The sequence below is a fragment of the Oncorhynchus mykiss genome, chromosome 7 (genome assembly GCF_057628025.1).
Source record: "Oncorhynchus mykiss isolate SJ-2025 chromosome 7, ASM5762802v1, whole genome shotgun sequence".
In the NCBI taxonomy this organism is placed as follows: domain Eukaryota; kingdom Metazoa; phylum Chordata; class Actinopteri; order Salmoniformes; family Salmonidae; genus Oncorhynchus; species Oncorhynchus mykiss.
Genome location: NC_143028.1, coordinates 40,473,413 through 40,490,043, shown reverse-complemented (window position 1 = coordinate 40,490,043; position 16,631 = coordinate 40,473,413). Strand labels below are relative to the sequence as shown.

The 16,631-nt window shown below is 42.3% G+C and overlaps 1 protein-coding gene across 17 annotated transcripts in view; it reads right to left on the bottom strand.

Annotated features, from left to right (window-relative positions):
• LOC110527876 (forkhead box protein P1-B) overlaps positions 1 to 16,631 on the bottom strand; it is a 205,459-nt gene that overhangs the window by 114,027 nt on the left and 74,801 nt on the right. For 12 of the 17 annotated variants that reach the window (XM_036983357.2, XM_090240940.1, XM_036983359.2 and 9 more), the window contains exon 4: positions 1,564 to 1,630. The gene's annotated coding sequence lies outside the window, so the exon portion shown is untranslated. Of the gene's footprint in view, positions 1 to 1,563; positions 1,631 to 10,248; positions 11,038 to 16,631 lie in introns of those variants that run through there. The other 5 variants (XM_090240938.1, XM_090240944.1, XM_090240937.1 and 2 more) reach the window with 4 other exon arrangements.

Genomic DNA, 16,631 nt, shown 5'->3' with positions numbered 1-16,631 from the left:
AACCCTATCGAATCCATTTAGCCTTACTCTGATCTTTGCTTTCGTCTTCTGTTTCTTTGCTTACGCTTTTGGCACCCAAAAAATTGTGAAGGTGGGGTTTAGAGGGAGGTGTAGATAATGCGTCTCCATTGGTCCACCAGTTTTGGAGTGACAGTTCATCCTAACCCAATCACTGAGCAGGATAGACAGGGGAGGGTAGCTTTTTTTCTATTCTATTTCTACCCATTTAACTAATATGTTTACCTATCTAGTTACATGGTTTGTCATGAAATGTATTAGATAGATACGCTTCCAATATCTGTTCATTATTGACCCGTGACAATTCTGAGGTACGTTAGCTTAGTTGGCTGGCTGAATAGCTAGCCAAAAAGAATGAAATGCAAGACTGCATGCCTGTAGCTAGTCACTGCCAGCCGTAGTGAAAGGTTTTATCATATGTTTTATTATTAATTCAATACTTAAGGCGTGAAATTGACTCTATACATGTGGAGTCCATCTGAACTTACCACAGGAACATATTTGATTGTTGGTGAACCTATTTCCCTTCCAAATAATTTAGTTGTCTCTCAATTTCCACAAATATAATAAGACTTCAAGCTGATTGTCACAACTTTACACACTGTGGGACTTACAGTTAAGACCTTTGAATTCTATGTAGTGTTGGCCTATGGCGGTTAGCCACAACATAATATTATGGAAGTAGGCTGGCATCTCCCTGTTAACAGTCTATAGGACTAAACCTGGGTTTGTGCCCCTCCCTTTTAGCTGTGAGCTGAAGGGCTGGGATGGTAAAACCCATCGCTGTCTGTTGGGCGGTGAGAGACAGAACACAGACACGCTGCTCCTCTGAAGCCCAGAGCTCCTGATGTGTTAACACCCCCATCCTCGCCCCACTGGATCACTCCAGCCTCCCTGCTCACATCCTGGGGCCACAACGCGTTGAGATATGGACAGGGTTGTGAGGAGCACACACATCACACTGATCCACCAAGAGATCCATGAAAGGGAAGCTTTCAAAAAGGTACACAAGGTCACCTGGCTAAATAATCAGTAGATATGTAACCATGTATTAATCTACTCTTTCTCACAAGGAACTGTGATATACTATATCATGACTGAGAGACAGTACTGAGGGGAAACATAGAAATTCCATGCCAATAACTGCTTTTCAGTCAAATGCCCTTTGGTGAGTCCATAAACATGAACGACTCAGATATGTACCTACCTGTATTTGCACTCTAAGATATACCGTATATCTGATCTCTCTACAAGTCTACTACACACTACAGACCTCATCTTCTGCTTACATAACAAACTGTACAACATCAACTAAAATAAGTCATGCATAGATACATCGTAGCATGATCGTGATGAGAGATGTCAACACTTAGTCACCGTGTAGATTTTCAAATGTTTGACAGTGAACCTTCAGAGCAAGGTTTTTGTTTCACCAAATGTACAAACAAGGCAACCAGACTGCAGCAGGTTATTTATTAAGCCAATCTGATACAACATTCACCCTCAACATTGAGTTTGTAATCTAATGAATAATTGTGTGTTTACCTTCTAGAAGGACTTGCTTGTTTAAAGCAATCTTCAGTTCCAGCGTAGTGACTTCAGCCTCCTTGCCCTGAAGAAAGAGGACATGGGAATTAGAGGTTGTTATTGAATAATCACTGCCACTAACTACTGCATTTGTCATCAGCAATCCCCACAAATAAAATGGCTGAAAGATAAACAGACAAAATCAATGTTTATTAGTACAGTTTGCTGTATGAGGCCACTCAACTGTTTCTATTGCTAATGATCAGGATTCATCACAATTATACAATAAACAGGTATAACACTTTTCCTGGGTAATTATAAAGAAGTTGAATGTTTTGTCTTTCCATCCAGCTGTTTTTGTTTGTCTTTCCTTTTAATGGTGTCACAAATCTTCAGACTCTTCTCAGAGTGGTTGTAAATGTATAGAGTCTACCTTCTGTGTAACCATCAGCATCAAACAGAAGGCTACAAGTCACACGTAGCTATCCTAGGCTCATCGTCTACCGCATCTGTACATTTCCATCTGGTGGATACCGTAAGTACAGTCGTTCACTATACTGTAGCTGTGGAGGACAATAAAGCGAATAATGAGGCTGTTAAATGAAAATGAACCATTTATTTGCAAGACCATTTTTTGTTAAATATTCCTTGCCGTTGTCAAAGATGACTCCACCTGGTGGAAGAGCACAACCTGTCATATGCTTACTGGAATAATAGAACATTCTGGAGCGCACTAGCTGTTCAGCATGCACTGTGCACTCTATACTGAGCACTCAACCCCCCCCAAAAAGAAATACAATCGTATTTTTATGGTAAACTGAAAAGTGACTATGGGCAATATCTCAGAAGCATTTGAATAAAAGCATTAAAGCATATCCAAATATGAAAAAAAGTCCAACTCTCTGACACTGTTCTTTTGTGAAGTTCACATTTGGCAGTCAAAGCTGTGGCCAGGCGTTTGTGCAGGTCTAACGTGTTTATCTAAAAATGAACTATTCTTATACAACTCTCTTACTATTCTGATTCGTTACACTCCAATTAACATATCATCAATGACATCGTAAATCAATGGCAAGTGGTGACAAATGACAGATATTTTCAGTTTCAAACTACTAAACATCATTAATCCCTATCACCTGAAAAGGCCCAGGGAACTAAATGAGTTTACCCAATGCATAACATCCATTTAGATAAATGTGCCATCACTTTAATGATAGAAAATGTGTATTGGAGAGAAAAAAGGAAACATAACTCCGATAGCAACTGTGTCAGTGCTTTTTTCCCCCCCTCCTTCTCCGCAATATAATGCACATCTTGTAACACTTAAATAGATAATTGTGTCAATTTAAAACTGCACGCGGCTGTAATAGTAGCGTTTAGAGCGGTGGGGGTGCCGAGAGCTGAGGGTGTGGATAAACAAGCGCATGCTGCTCTGCCCAGTTGGGTTTGTGGAGCCCATCACACACTCCACCATTGAGATTTGAGGGAACAGAATAACTCCTGGTTGAGATGATTACCCACCCAGGTGGGTTATGTTACCGCTCAGCGAGAGGGCTCGGCTAAGAACATGAATCAAAACGCAACAACTTCCTGAGACAAAAGAAAGTGGAGGAGCATCTTAAAATGCTTGCTGCCAAAGTGTTGAACGGACAGCTCGGTACATGTATGTTGTGTGGGGAGGAGAAACAGAAGGACAACAAAAGGGTTCATCGTGGGAGTTCTAAGACTTATCATATCTGTTGGAAAGACATAGAGATACAGACACAGAAAGACTGCTATGATTTAAAAGCATTTGCCAATTCTGTTCCTACAGCATATGTTGTGTTAAATGGAGTTTGCTGTAGCAACAAATAAGCATCATCTTTATGTTCAACTACATGGACATTCTTGTACTTGATTGTGATGTATGCATACATACACAGTATTTCATCTCATTGGAATGTTTTTTTTTTGTCTTGGTTCAGACTATTTGAGTGGTGTGACTATGTTTTTGAATGTGAACAAAGACAGAACTGTGAAGTGGAACCCCTTAGCGAGAGGTCACTGCTTCAAAATATGCTCTATAATATGCTCTCATGTTCTAGGTATGTTATCAATGCTGCCTCTGGCTTTGTTGCAGGATCGCATGTTCAAAATATGAATTAATACCCCTCCACTGAAACGCACCCAATCCGAACAAAAGGCCCCATATCCACTCTGGACAGCTCTTCAGCCCTTCTAATGGACAAGCTCTCTACTCTCTTCACACCATTCTGACAGAAAAGAAGAGGCCATGAATATTTACCACAAAGTAAAGTTATTCCATTAATTACTCTGAGCATGCTTAATACGATATTTGTGGCTACTTTTGTGGCTACTTCCGTGGCGGGTCGTTAATGAACTTTCACACGTCATTACCATATTAATGGATGCCCAACTCGATGGCTGTCTGTCAATAGGACATGCCAGAGTTTCCTCACTCGCTGTCCTTTCAGCCTAGCCAGCATGTTTCGATCACTTAGTGACGCTAGCTGCATCATTCTACACAGATTGGTCTATTTATCATACCATGAACTAAACACCATTATGTGAAAACAAAACGTAGCATTGGATTGGTTTAACATTGGTCTCTGTAAATGGGTGGTGGATGTATATAAAGAGCTTAGGAAGGATAGTAAGAGGGTGTCCAACAGGATAGGCAGTGCAGAGTCAGTGATATCTATATTCAGGACATTAGTGTTTGTTTTTAGGGTGTGTGTACCGAAGATTTTGCTAGTCACTAGCTGTGTCCAAATACCCATACTAGCGTACTACATACTTACTCATCGTCGCATACTATTTAGCACATACCGTTTAGTAAAAAGTATGCAGTATGCCACGGCCGCAACGCAGTAGCGGCTCCTGACTGGCCGAGTGCGGGTGGATCTTTCCAAATTCAACAGACATGCATCGCATTAATTAACCAGCCTGATAACAGCTTATTTCCAATTCGATTACCTTCTCTAAACTCTGATAAAGTAGGTCTACTCAGGCTGGTTACAGGTAGACTACCACATTCAACCTAATGGAGTTATAGGCCTACTCAGGCTGGTAATAGGCAGACTATCACATTCGACCTATACCCTAGCCCATATAGCCCATCTACCCTAATTAAAAAGGACTGAAGACAGAAACAGGTCCTTTGGATCCATTTGAACATATTTTGTTAGTGAAGCCAAAGTACTGTGACATATATATAAATTAAATGACATAGCCTAGTACAAATCTAAAGGCTATTGCACAAAAAAAACCATGGACAGACAGACGGGTGCATCGTAAATTCAGAACCACAACATAATAAAGTAAAGCATTGATCATTGGGAACGAGATCAGAATGACTGCTAAGGCTTGATCCATAAATTAAATAGTTAGTCTAGCTTTCAAAACTAAAACAATCCATGTGTTCAAATCAAAAGGCCTGATTAACATGACATCAATAACGCAGCCAAGTCCCCGTTGCAGACACATTCAGAAATCAACTATTTAGTTTAAAAGCTCTGACAAAAGGCCAAGAAACACTTTTCAATTAAAAAACAGAAATTCACTTAAACGAATCATAATAGACTTCTGTTTTCAAAGATGTAGCCTACGATGCAATATTCGTGATCATTTTAAGGGGAACAAAAACTACAGTGCCTTGCGAAAGTATTCGGCCCCCTTGAACTTTGCGACCTTTTGCCACATTTCAGGCTTCAAACATAAAGATATAAAACTGTATTTTTTTTGTGAAGAATCAACAACAAGTGGGACACAATCATGAAGTGGAACGACATTTATTGGATATTTCAAACTTTTTTAACAAATCAAAAACTGAAAAATTGGGCGTGCAAAATTATTCAGCCCCCTTAAGTTAATACTTTGTAAAGTTAATACTTTGATTCTTCACAAAAAAATACAGTTTTATATCTTTATGTTTGAAGCCTGAAATGTGGCAAAAGGTCGCAAAGTTCAAGGGGGCCGAATACTTTCGCAAGGCACTGTACATTTTAACACCACCGCAGAAGCTTCGCTATTCGGAATCTTCCCAATCAAGTAGCCTAGTTTTGTTGTTTGGCTACTTGAAGAGAACTAGGGCCTGTCACTTGTAGCCATCCCACCTTTTCCAACACATTGTGGAAAACTGAGCATCAAATTCTAATAGATGAAAAGCTCAAATGAGTATAACATCCTGGCATTTAAACCAAACTCGATTTTTGAAAATTCACATACTATAACTTATTCTATTTTCACACACTGAGAATGCGTCATGTGCGATTGCATTCTTTATCGCTATTCATTGATTTCGGTAGCGCATCCCCATGTGTAACTGATCATCTGTTGTCAAAGCCAAAATGAATATGACATCAGGGCATTTAAAGTATACTCGGTTGTCGCATACTACAATTTTTTCATTTTTTTTGCATACTCAAAGAGCCACTGTATGTGCTCTGAATAGTAAAATGCACAAGGTGTCATTTCGAAATTGGGTAGTGCATCATCAGTTTTCCTCTCGTCATGTCAGTCATTGCAGACCTTCGAAAGCTACAGTGCATTCTGAAACTATTCAGACCCCTTGACTTTTTCCACATTCTAAAATGGATTAATTCGTTTTTCCCCCCAATCAATCTACACACAATGCCCCATAATGACAAAACAAAACTGTTTTTTTGAAATGCTTGCAAATTTATTACAAATAAAAAACTGAAAAATAACATTCAGTATTCAGACCCTTTACTCAGTACTTTGTTGAAGAACCTTTGTCGGTGATTACAGCCTCAAGTCTTCTTGGGATTGACGTTACAAGCTTGGTACCTGTATTTGGAGAGTTTCTCACATTTGTATGAACCGACGCTGGAGATGAGAAGCAGGTACAGAGAGTGAACATTTAATACAGCACAGACATGGAACAGGACAGGAACAGCGTCAGAACTGGGTAACAAAATGACAAATTAATGCTGAAGCGGTGAACAGACAGCTACAGGGGAGGAAATAACACATGTGATTGAGTCCAGGTGAGTGCAATGAATCGCTGATGCGTGTGACGAGGGGAGCAGGTGTGTGTAATGATGGTGGCAGGAGTGCGTAGTCCTAGGCAGCCTGGCGCCCTCGAGCGCCAGGGAGGGAAAGCGGGAGAAGGCGTGACAGAAGCCCCCCTCCTGGGCGAGCCTGACGGGCCGGCCGAGGCATGGGCGCTGGACAAGCCGGCTGGGGTGTAGAAGCCTGGCGAAGCGGCTGAGGCGTAGGAGCCTGACGATCCGGTTGAGACGTGGAGCTTGATGATCCCGCTGGGACGAGGGAGCCTGGCGAGCTGGCTGAGATGTGGGAGTCTGATGATCCGTCTGGGGTGTAAAACCCTGACGATCCGTCTGAGGCATGACGTGGGATGAGAGCCTGCCGAGACAAACGGGGCAAGGAAACCTCTCGAGCCAGCTGGGGTGTGGAAGCCTGATGAACCAGCTGAGGCACCACCCTGGTTCCATCGGTGTCACCACCAAGACCAAAAAGCCAGCACTCCCCAATGCTTCATTTGATGGCTTCAGCATTCTGTAAGAACCGACGCTGGAGATGAGAAGCAGGTACAGAGAGTGAACATTTAATACAGCACAGACATGGAACAGGACAGGAACAGCATCAGAACTGGGTAACAAAATGACAAATTAATGCTGAAGCGGGGAACAGAGCTGGGGAACAGACAGATATAAGGGAGGAAATAACACAGGTGATTGAGTCCAGGTGAGTGCAATGAATCGCTGATGCTCGTGACGAGGGGAGCAGGTGTGCATAATGATGGTGGCAGGAGTGCGTAGTCCTGGGCAGCCTGGCACCCTCAAGCGCCAGGGAGGGAAAGCGGGAGCAGGCATGACACCATTCTCCTCTGCTTATCCTCCAAAGCGCTGTCAGGTTGGATGGGGAGCGTCGCTGAACAGCTATTTTCAGTTCTCTCCAGAGATGTTTGATCGGGTTCAAGTCGGGCTCTGGCTGGGCCACAAAGACATTCAGAGACTTGTCCCGAAGCCACTCCTGTGTTGTCTTGTCTGTGTGCTTAGGGTTGTTGTCCTGTTGGAAGGTGAACCTTGGTCCCCAGTCTGAGGTACTAAGCGCTCTGGAGCAAGTTATCATCAAGGCTCTCTGTACTTTGCTCCATCATCTTTCCCCCAATTCCGACTAGACTCCCAGTCCCTGCCGCTGAAAAACAATCCCACAGCATGATGTTGCCACCACCATGCTTCACCCTAGGGATGGTGCCAGGTTTCCTCCAGAAGTGATGCTTGGCATTCAGGCCAAAGAGTTCCATCTTACAAGCGTGCTGTCTTGTGCCTTTTACTGAAGAGGGGCCTCCGTCTGGCCACTCAACCATAAAGGCCTGATTGGTGGAGTGCTGCAGAGATGGTTGTCCTTCTGGAAGGTTCTCCCATCACCACAGAGGAATTCTGCAGCTCTGTCAGAGTGACCGCCGTGTTATGGGTCACCTCCCTGACCAAGGCTCTTTTCCACCGATTGCTCAGTTTGGCCCCGCGGCCAGCTTTAGGAAGAGTCTTGGTGGTTCCAAACTTCTTCCATTTAAGAATGATGGAGGCCCCTGTGTTTTTGGGGAACTTCAATGCTGCAGAAATGTTTTGGTACCCTTCCCCAGACACGTGCCTTGACAAAACCCTGACTCTGAGCTCTACGGACAATTCCTTCGACCTCATGGCTTGGTTTTTGCTGCACAGTCAACTGTGGAACCTTACATAGACAGGCATGTGTCTTTCCAAATCTCAAATCTCAAGAATGGTCAATGGAAACAGGAAGCACCTGAGTTCAATTTCGAGTATCATAGCAAAGGGTCTGAATACTTATGTAAATAAGGTATTTAAAAAAAATGTTTAATACATTTGAAAAAAAATCTAAAAACCTGTTTTTGCTTTGTTATTATGGGGTATTGTGTAGATTGATGAGGATTTTTATTTCTGTCATCCATTTTAGAATAAGGCTGTAACATAACAAAATGTGGAAAAAGTCAAGTGGTCTGAATACCTTCCGAATGCACTGTATTGTCAGCTAACGTTTATTAGCTACGTTATTTTGTCCATAGATTTTGTAGTAATGTTTGAGTCACTCAAATATCACATGAATACACATTAGACATGGCAAAATATTCTCTGCACTCCATGACAAAATGTGTAGAATTGCATGAAATGAGCTTAAACATTTAAAATGTTCTCTCAGCCAACAAGAGGGATGTGGACAGTTTGTGTCATGAACAGTGCTTGAACCCATGTGTTCCCCAATGCTGAAAAAGGGGGGGCTGAGTGAAAAAGTTTGGGAACCCCTGATATAAGGCATGACTCATTCTGAAACAAATGCAGCTATTTACAGCTGTGATTCACTAAAGGGCTGACTGAATAGTATTTTTGTCTTCATTTCTTTCATGCTTTATTAAGACAGACTGATTCAATGAAAACGTAACTACGTCTCATAAAACAGCTTCAAAATATCAAGCATATTTTCTCTCTCAATGCGATTGGCAAGGATTGTGGCATTATATTGCACACTCACATAGACTGTAAACAACAGCACTTTCTGACATGCAAACAAGCTCAAAACCCACCAATTAAACCCAACTTCCCTCAAGCCCTTTTAGAGGTTTTTTTTTTCTTCCTGTAAGCTGAAAAGGCAACAGTGCAGCCTGCTGAATGTCAGCCTGTCTGATCCCAGAGATTCTTTGGACCTGCCCTCACGTTTTGCTGAGCTAAGAACAAAACACAGAGTACACAGAAAGAGCTTTGCCGCTTTAATACCAAGGAAGTGGAATTTCACTCCTAACCCAGAACAAACAAGGCAGCGCATTTCTTTACACTATTTAAATGTTAACAGAGCTCTTTGAATAGAGCATTCCCTTCCTCTGGATACCCAAATTACTTCACTCTGGCTCTACACAAATTCTAATCTACTGATCCAGGAAGCAAACAGAAAAAAAATCACTTTTTCATATGGTTTCTCCTACAATTGAGAAGTTGTAGCTGGGACAGTGAGAGGCAGACAGGGAGAAAGAGAGAGTTGGAATCATGAAGTTGCTCAGTCTCACTCCGAGCACACAAAAATGCAACGGTGTAGACGGATATATGTACCCTACTCACATTGACAGCACAAAGGGGCTAACCTACAGCCAGATTATGCAATGCTATTTCTACGGCCAATTCCTTTCCACCCTTTCAAACAGAAGGACTGTCAATTCTCTCCTGCGATATCACGTTTCCACTCCCAAGTCTCGGTGCCCTGCTCCTCCATTCACCCGCCACAGATCCTGTGTGCTATTAATATCAATAACCGCAGATTCCATTTCCCCGGACCAAAGACGGACGGAGGAAGAGAAGGTGAGAGGAACCCGTCAGAGCAGCACATTCACTACTTTACTAATCACACAGCTCGACCCTACTGAACTAAAGAACAGGAGTGAAGATCACACAATGCAAGCCTCTTCTATGCAAGCACTAGTGGACCAGCGGCCAGGCAGCCCTGAAGTCTGTCTGAAGGTCGCCTTCATTCTAAAACCCTGGACCTCCAAAATAACTTCAGCTCTTCAGGGGAACGCATCGCTCTACCTACGGCACAGTTCTGTACAACACTTACAGAACACACTTACCGCATACACACACCCAACATGAACCCATACAAGATGAGAGAAGATGAGAAAATGCTAAATGAAAATCTTTACTGACTTACCCATGAACCGTGAGCCTGAGTTTCATTACATTAATGAAACATTAATGTAGGTTCCCCCAGGTTTAACAAGACGTCTACAATCCACTTCTCAAACAGAAGAAAAGCCTGTCAGTGTTACTAGTAGCTAGTAGCAGTAGAAGTAGTAGAAGTAGTTGTAGTGTGAGAGAGCTGAAGGGAGTCCTGACTGCAGTGCTCAGAGGGACTGGAGGTATGTGATCTAAACACAACAAAAGCCAGTGCCTTGCTCTAGATTAAATATGCAGGAAGAGGCCCTTTTGCATAAACACAAACACTCAGCAAATGAAGGACTGGCATTGACCAGGCAGAGAGGAGCAGGAGCCTGCTGAGAACCCTACCTGTCCTCCGCAAGCCGAACAAATTAACAAACTCCAGAACGGCCACACTACCAGTCCAGAAACAAAAATGACTGAGTTTGTCCTTAATGCTGAGGGCTCAAAGTTTATTGTAAAGACAAAGGCACATGCAAATACATGACTATAGTATAATGCTGTAGGATTCTTTCCCAATACAATTTGTTTCTATCAGTCTGTTTTTAATACATCAATAACAAATGCCTAATCTTAAACGTTTAAAATATACATTTCAGCTACCCACTTAACTTGTGTAAGCAAGCGTTACATAGTGTATAATCTATAGAAAATTCAAAAGGATATATCCACTAACTAAAACCATATAGTGTAGTTAAGGTAGGTCACTTTGGGGCTTGAATATTCCTTTCAATTATGTCCAGTAAAAGTATCATACTGTTACTGCTTTTATTCATCCTCCTCTTTTCTCCCTGCTGCACCCCTATGGACACATCCTAGTGGATGTATAGGAAATACAGGCTAGGTCTTCAGAGCCAGGAAGAAAAAAACAAAGTGATTTAGAATAGCCGCAAATGTCCAGCTCCTACAGTCTACAGACCCTCTCTTTCTTGCTCTCCCTCTCTCTCTTCCTCCCTCTTACTCTTGGTCTCTCTATCCCCCTCTCTCGGGATATAAATGCAGAAACTCACAACGGAGCGAGACTCCTGGAGTGTCTGCCTGAATCTGCCAGGCTTCATGACTAAAACTTCAAGTGAACCAAAGAGAATGGGAGCCGAGCCCCGAAGAAAATCTGGAGCCCAGCTTTAGATGCTGAGTGACACATACTGATGCGCCCAGTCAAAGATGTCATTTTCATGCAAGCCCCTCTCAAATGTAGAAGGGGAAGAAGCAGAAATGAAGGAAGAGGGGGTGCAGACACCGGGCTAGGGAGGGAGTAAGCAGGAGGGAGAGAGAGAGAGAGAGAGAGAGAGAGAGAGAGAGAGAGAGAGAGAGAGAGAGAGAGAGAGAGAGAGAGAGAGAGAGAGAGAGGGGGGGGGGAGAGGGGGAGATAGAGGGAAAGAAAGAGAAGGAGAGAGCAGAAATGAGACGTCTGGAAAATAAACAGGGTATAGAGTTTCAAAGGCAGGGAGACACAGGCATTCCATTGTTCAAGCCAATTATCAGTGGAAAATAATAACAACAGATGGATCCAGAGCAGCCAACTTATGCCGGAGCTCCCCGGTGCTGGAGAACAGATGATGAAATGTGAGAGTGGCGTCGGGGGAGGGACTGCCCTGCCGTCGAGTCGCCCAGCTCCACACACCAGATGTGAACTTCCACAAGGACAGTTAAATATGTGCTCTCTGGCCACCACTTGTTCTACACAGCACCAAATGGTGGTTGGTCCACACTTCACTTCCATTCATTTCAATAGAGATGTCTCTCTGGGCTGTTAAATGTCAAATGATACATGTGGCCCCTGTGTTTTCCATAGTAAATTAAAACCTGTGCGTTTCATTTAAGCAATAAGGCCCGAGGGGATGAGGTATATGGCCAATATACCACGACTAAGGGCTGTTCTTAGGCACAACGCAACGCGGAGTGCCTGGACACAGCCCTTAGCCATGGTATATTGGCCATATACCACAAACTCCAGAAGTGCTTTATTATAAACTGGTTACCAACGTAATTAGAGAAGTAAAACTAAACATTTTGTCCTACCCGTGGTATACAGTCTGATATACCACGGCTGTCAGTCAATCAGCATTCAGGGCTCGAACCACCCAGTTTATAATTATATACTGAACAAAAATATAAACGCAACATGCAACAATTTCAAAGATTTTACTGAGTTAGAAGGAAATTGTCAATTGAAATAAATTAATTAGGCCCTAATCTATGGATTTCACATGACTGAGCAGGGGTGCAGCCATGGGTGGGCCTGGGAGTGCATAGACCCACCCACTGGGGAGCCAGACCCAGCCAATCAGAATTTGTTTTTCCCCACAAAAAGGGCTTTATTACAGAAATAAATACTCATAGATTTCATCAGCTGTCCAGGTGGCTGGTCTCAGACGATCCCGCAGGTAAAGCAGCCAGGTGTGGAGGTCCTGGGCTGGCATGGTTACATGTGGTCTGCGATTGTGAGGCTGGTTGGACGTACTGCCAAATTCTCTAAAGCAACGTTGGAAGCGGCTTATGGTAGAGAAATTAACATAAAATGATATGGCAACAGCTCTGGTGGACATTCCCGCAGTCAGCATGCCAATTGCATGCTCCCTCAAAGCTTAAGACATCTGTGGTATTCTATTGTGACAAAACTGCACATTTTAGATGGGACCAATACTTTACATGTTGCGATTACATTTCTGTTCAGTATATTTAAAAAGTAGTTTCTGGTAGTCCTTGTTAGATGGACATTCAGGACCAGTGGGTGAGGTATTTACCTTTGTATATTTTTCCCTTTATGTGCTGTAGTTATTGGAAGGGTGTGTTATTACGTGTCCATTCAGCACACATCCCAGAACACATGTTGTGATGCTTTCCCCTGTACCTGCATGCACACATAGTGTTCAGATTCCACCAGACACCAGCACTGAGAGAGAGAGAGAGAGAGAGAGAGAGAGAGAGAGATCCCTCATATCAGCCCTAGACTGACAAGCGACGGGAGGGGGAGGCGGGGGGGGGGGACTCCAACCTTAAAACAAAACCAATTCTCAGTGTGCATTGTCAAGAGTGGAAGATGTCTTCAGATAGTGGCACAAAAGATCTGCCCTTCCTTTCAGAAGAAGAGAGAAGTTTTCGATTCATTAATTCAAAACTAAATTATCTCCCTATAGACCCTAATCACCAGCAGAAGGATAATAGAAGAGAAAGACGTTTCCAGTTCGGTCATTAAAGTTTTTTGTTGTGTTTTTTTCTTCTTTCTATTCCCGCTTCCTTTAGATGAGAGTATCAAATAATGGCAACAGATTGTAGGGCAAGAGCGAAATCCCTCTCTCAAATATCTCTGTTGTGGAGCATGAAATATGAAATTGTTATCTGGTTAAAATGTTAAACTTGTCTATAAAATGGGTTCATTTGCTTCAATCCTCCATCTCTGGCCTGTCTTTCTCTGGTCTGTCTGTCTGTTCACAAAGCTAGCAGTTAGGGGGCAGAAGATGAGGGGACCAGAGGGATAAGCCCACTGTCTTCTGTTTCTTCAGAGAGTGAGATCACTGGAGAGTGAGTGTAATTAACCGTGTTTGAAATAAAATCAGGTTGAGCACAAACAGACCGTTTTATAATTGTATATAATATTTTAAAACGACTAACAGTGCTTGAAGGTGCTTGTAATACTATCCCCCAAATGACAAATCCCTCCGGGATTCCACAGAAGAAAAAAATTGAAACTGCATAGATTTAATTAGCTTATAAAAAATAATTGCCATTAGTAAATCTCATCGAAGGGGGTTGAGGCATTTGCCTGAAAAACTTCTTATTTTTGGATGGCGTGAAGACAAAGGCTTTTCAGACAGAAAGTGGCGGGCCAGCAGCCGTTTTGTGCACTGACACCGAGGTCGAGTTAATTAGACTATTGTCATTTTAATCAGGACAGCTCGGCGGCCATCCCTTCCTGAATGAACCAGTGGACTGTAAATGGCTGGGGGATTTCTCTGTGTGCTGCATGTATGCATGGGGCCCGGGGTCTCACACAACATAGCACACAGCACAGCACCATGGGTTATGGAGTACAGTGCTGCTGGTTCTCTCACATGCTCTGAACATTAATGAGCCGGAGACACACCAAGGAAACAAAGGCGCCCCAAGTATCACCAGGGGAAACTACTCGCCTTTCATTCTGCTCATGTCTCTGTTCATTTGAAAATAATTTAAATATCAAATATTTGAAATAATTTGCTTCTCCCTGGCTATCAGATTTTGAATAGTGAGTCTATCATGTCGTCTTTATTATGCTCTCAACTGACATTAACATTTAAAACATAATTATTGTAACCATATTTTAAGGTGCTTTTCATTAGTGTTACAGTAATGGTTTATTTTTTTCAGATTTCCATATTGTATTTATACAATGGGACAATTTTAAGAACAAAGTAAAGAACTTTATGAATATATCATATATTTGCTGAATAAGTTATAAAAATAACTACAGATGAATGAATCAAAACAGACAAAAGAGTAGATTAAACTCTCCTTAAGCCATTGGTTCAAAAATATTTCACTGCTAATACTTGGAAAAATTCTAAAATTAAATTACGTTTTCAACAACAACACTGTTCCACCAAATATACTCTAACTTTAGCTTGTTGGATTCTCAGACAACCTGTGGTTGGGAATGATTAAAAGAACAGTGAATAATGGATCTCATTGGGCCTCTGCCTGCCAATCAGAGAGTTGAAAGGGGCTCAAAGTACTGTATCGCTGTAACTTTCCTCTCCTACCCTGTGACTGATCTGGAGTCAGCTGCAGACAGGTGAGATGTGACAGATCACATGCAGACGAAGGGTCATCAAGTCCCCCCCATCTGTCATCACCTGATGCCCTGAGCTGCACCCACCCATGACACTGGTCAGACAGGAAGCACACAGACAGCCAAATAAACATAGCTATCCTATATGAACTGACCCTAGAGGAAGATCTAGGGAAACGTATGCACAAATCACCATGAGGTCAGTCAGTGCCTGCACACTTGACTTGTGACTTTCCTTTCCAGTGTCCGTTTATGATTATATTAATAGGTCTGCAAGTTCATCGTTTTCAACATCGATCATGAATATTTCAGAGTGTTAATATTAATTTAATCAGAAATTTACTTCAGTCAATAATTCAAAACATACAATTAATAATTCAATAAAAAGAATGAACAGCAATTTTGAAGAGGAAACTGAAGACACCCCCCCGCTCCCCAATAGCTTAATATGGGGATATTAAACTTCAAAACCTTTAGGAAGGCAAAGTATAAATGGCTATCAAAACCCAGTCTAACTTGCTTTTCTTAATGACTATGTGGTGTTGCTATAGCAGAAGTTTACCCTGACAATGCTCCACCATCCAGAAAATAAAGAATCAATCACCTAATTACCATGGAAACCTTGGAGAAAATGTCCCAATTTAAACTGCTCTTTGAAAGCTGTAATCCAAACATGTCTGTCGGAGGAATTGACCACAGCAATTGAAAACAACAGGTTGTTTTGTTCACTGAGGTGTACATGTAGAGATAAAGGAAGAGACACGAGCTGTAAAGCCGCGCTCCAGTAACAGCCCTCCGCTCACAAAGTTCTTCCGTGAGAGATTTACAGGGATTAGATGAAGAAATGAAGGCCTAATCTTTATTTGACAGGCTAGCCAATCTCTGGCTGACTGGTCACTATTCACTGTGTAGGCCAGGACTAGCACCAGCAACACACAGCTCCTTCAGTCTGATCATACAAATGTATGAGCTCTCTATCCTATTATCATGCAGAATAATTCAATGTCATTTGCAACAGATAAAAGAAGAGCAACTTTCCCAATAATTCCCCATATTGGGTCACAGTCATAACGGTATACTACGGTTATCAGTATATCCTGGTGGCAATTTTTTTTCTGATCTGGTGTTTCCCCCCTGCAGTAAATGACTACATATATATAGAACCAATTTCCATGTGCAGTTTAATGACAGATGGAAAGAGATATTTCATGGAGATGTATAGTCAAGAGAGATAACCAATTAATCAAAGTGCCGGACAATGACACTGGCTAAATTTAAACACAGGAGAAACAGGGTCCGGCTGCAGCCCCTTCCCTTAAATTATTAATTACTGCCCTGTTATTACGTAGAATATAGAATTAAAAATCACTGATTCTACTTAATTACAGTTCACGTTGATACTTGCTACAGATGTCACGGCTTGCACTGGCAATCTTTCACAATGCTTAACCCTGTCAAATAGTGGAGGGGTCCTACTCTCCCTCCCCCTCCCTTCCTGTCTGTCTGTCTGTCCTCCCAGTGCCTGACCTACAGACTAATTCCCACGCTAACTGAGGAGAGGAGGAGAGAAGGAGAAAAGGGCAGCTTGTTGGGTGTAACATGTA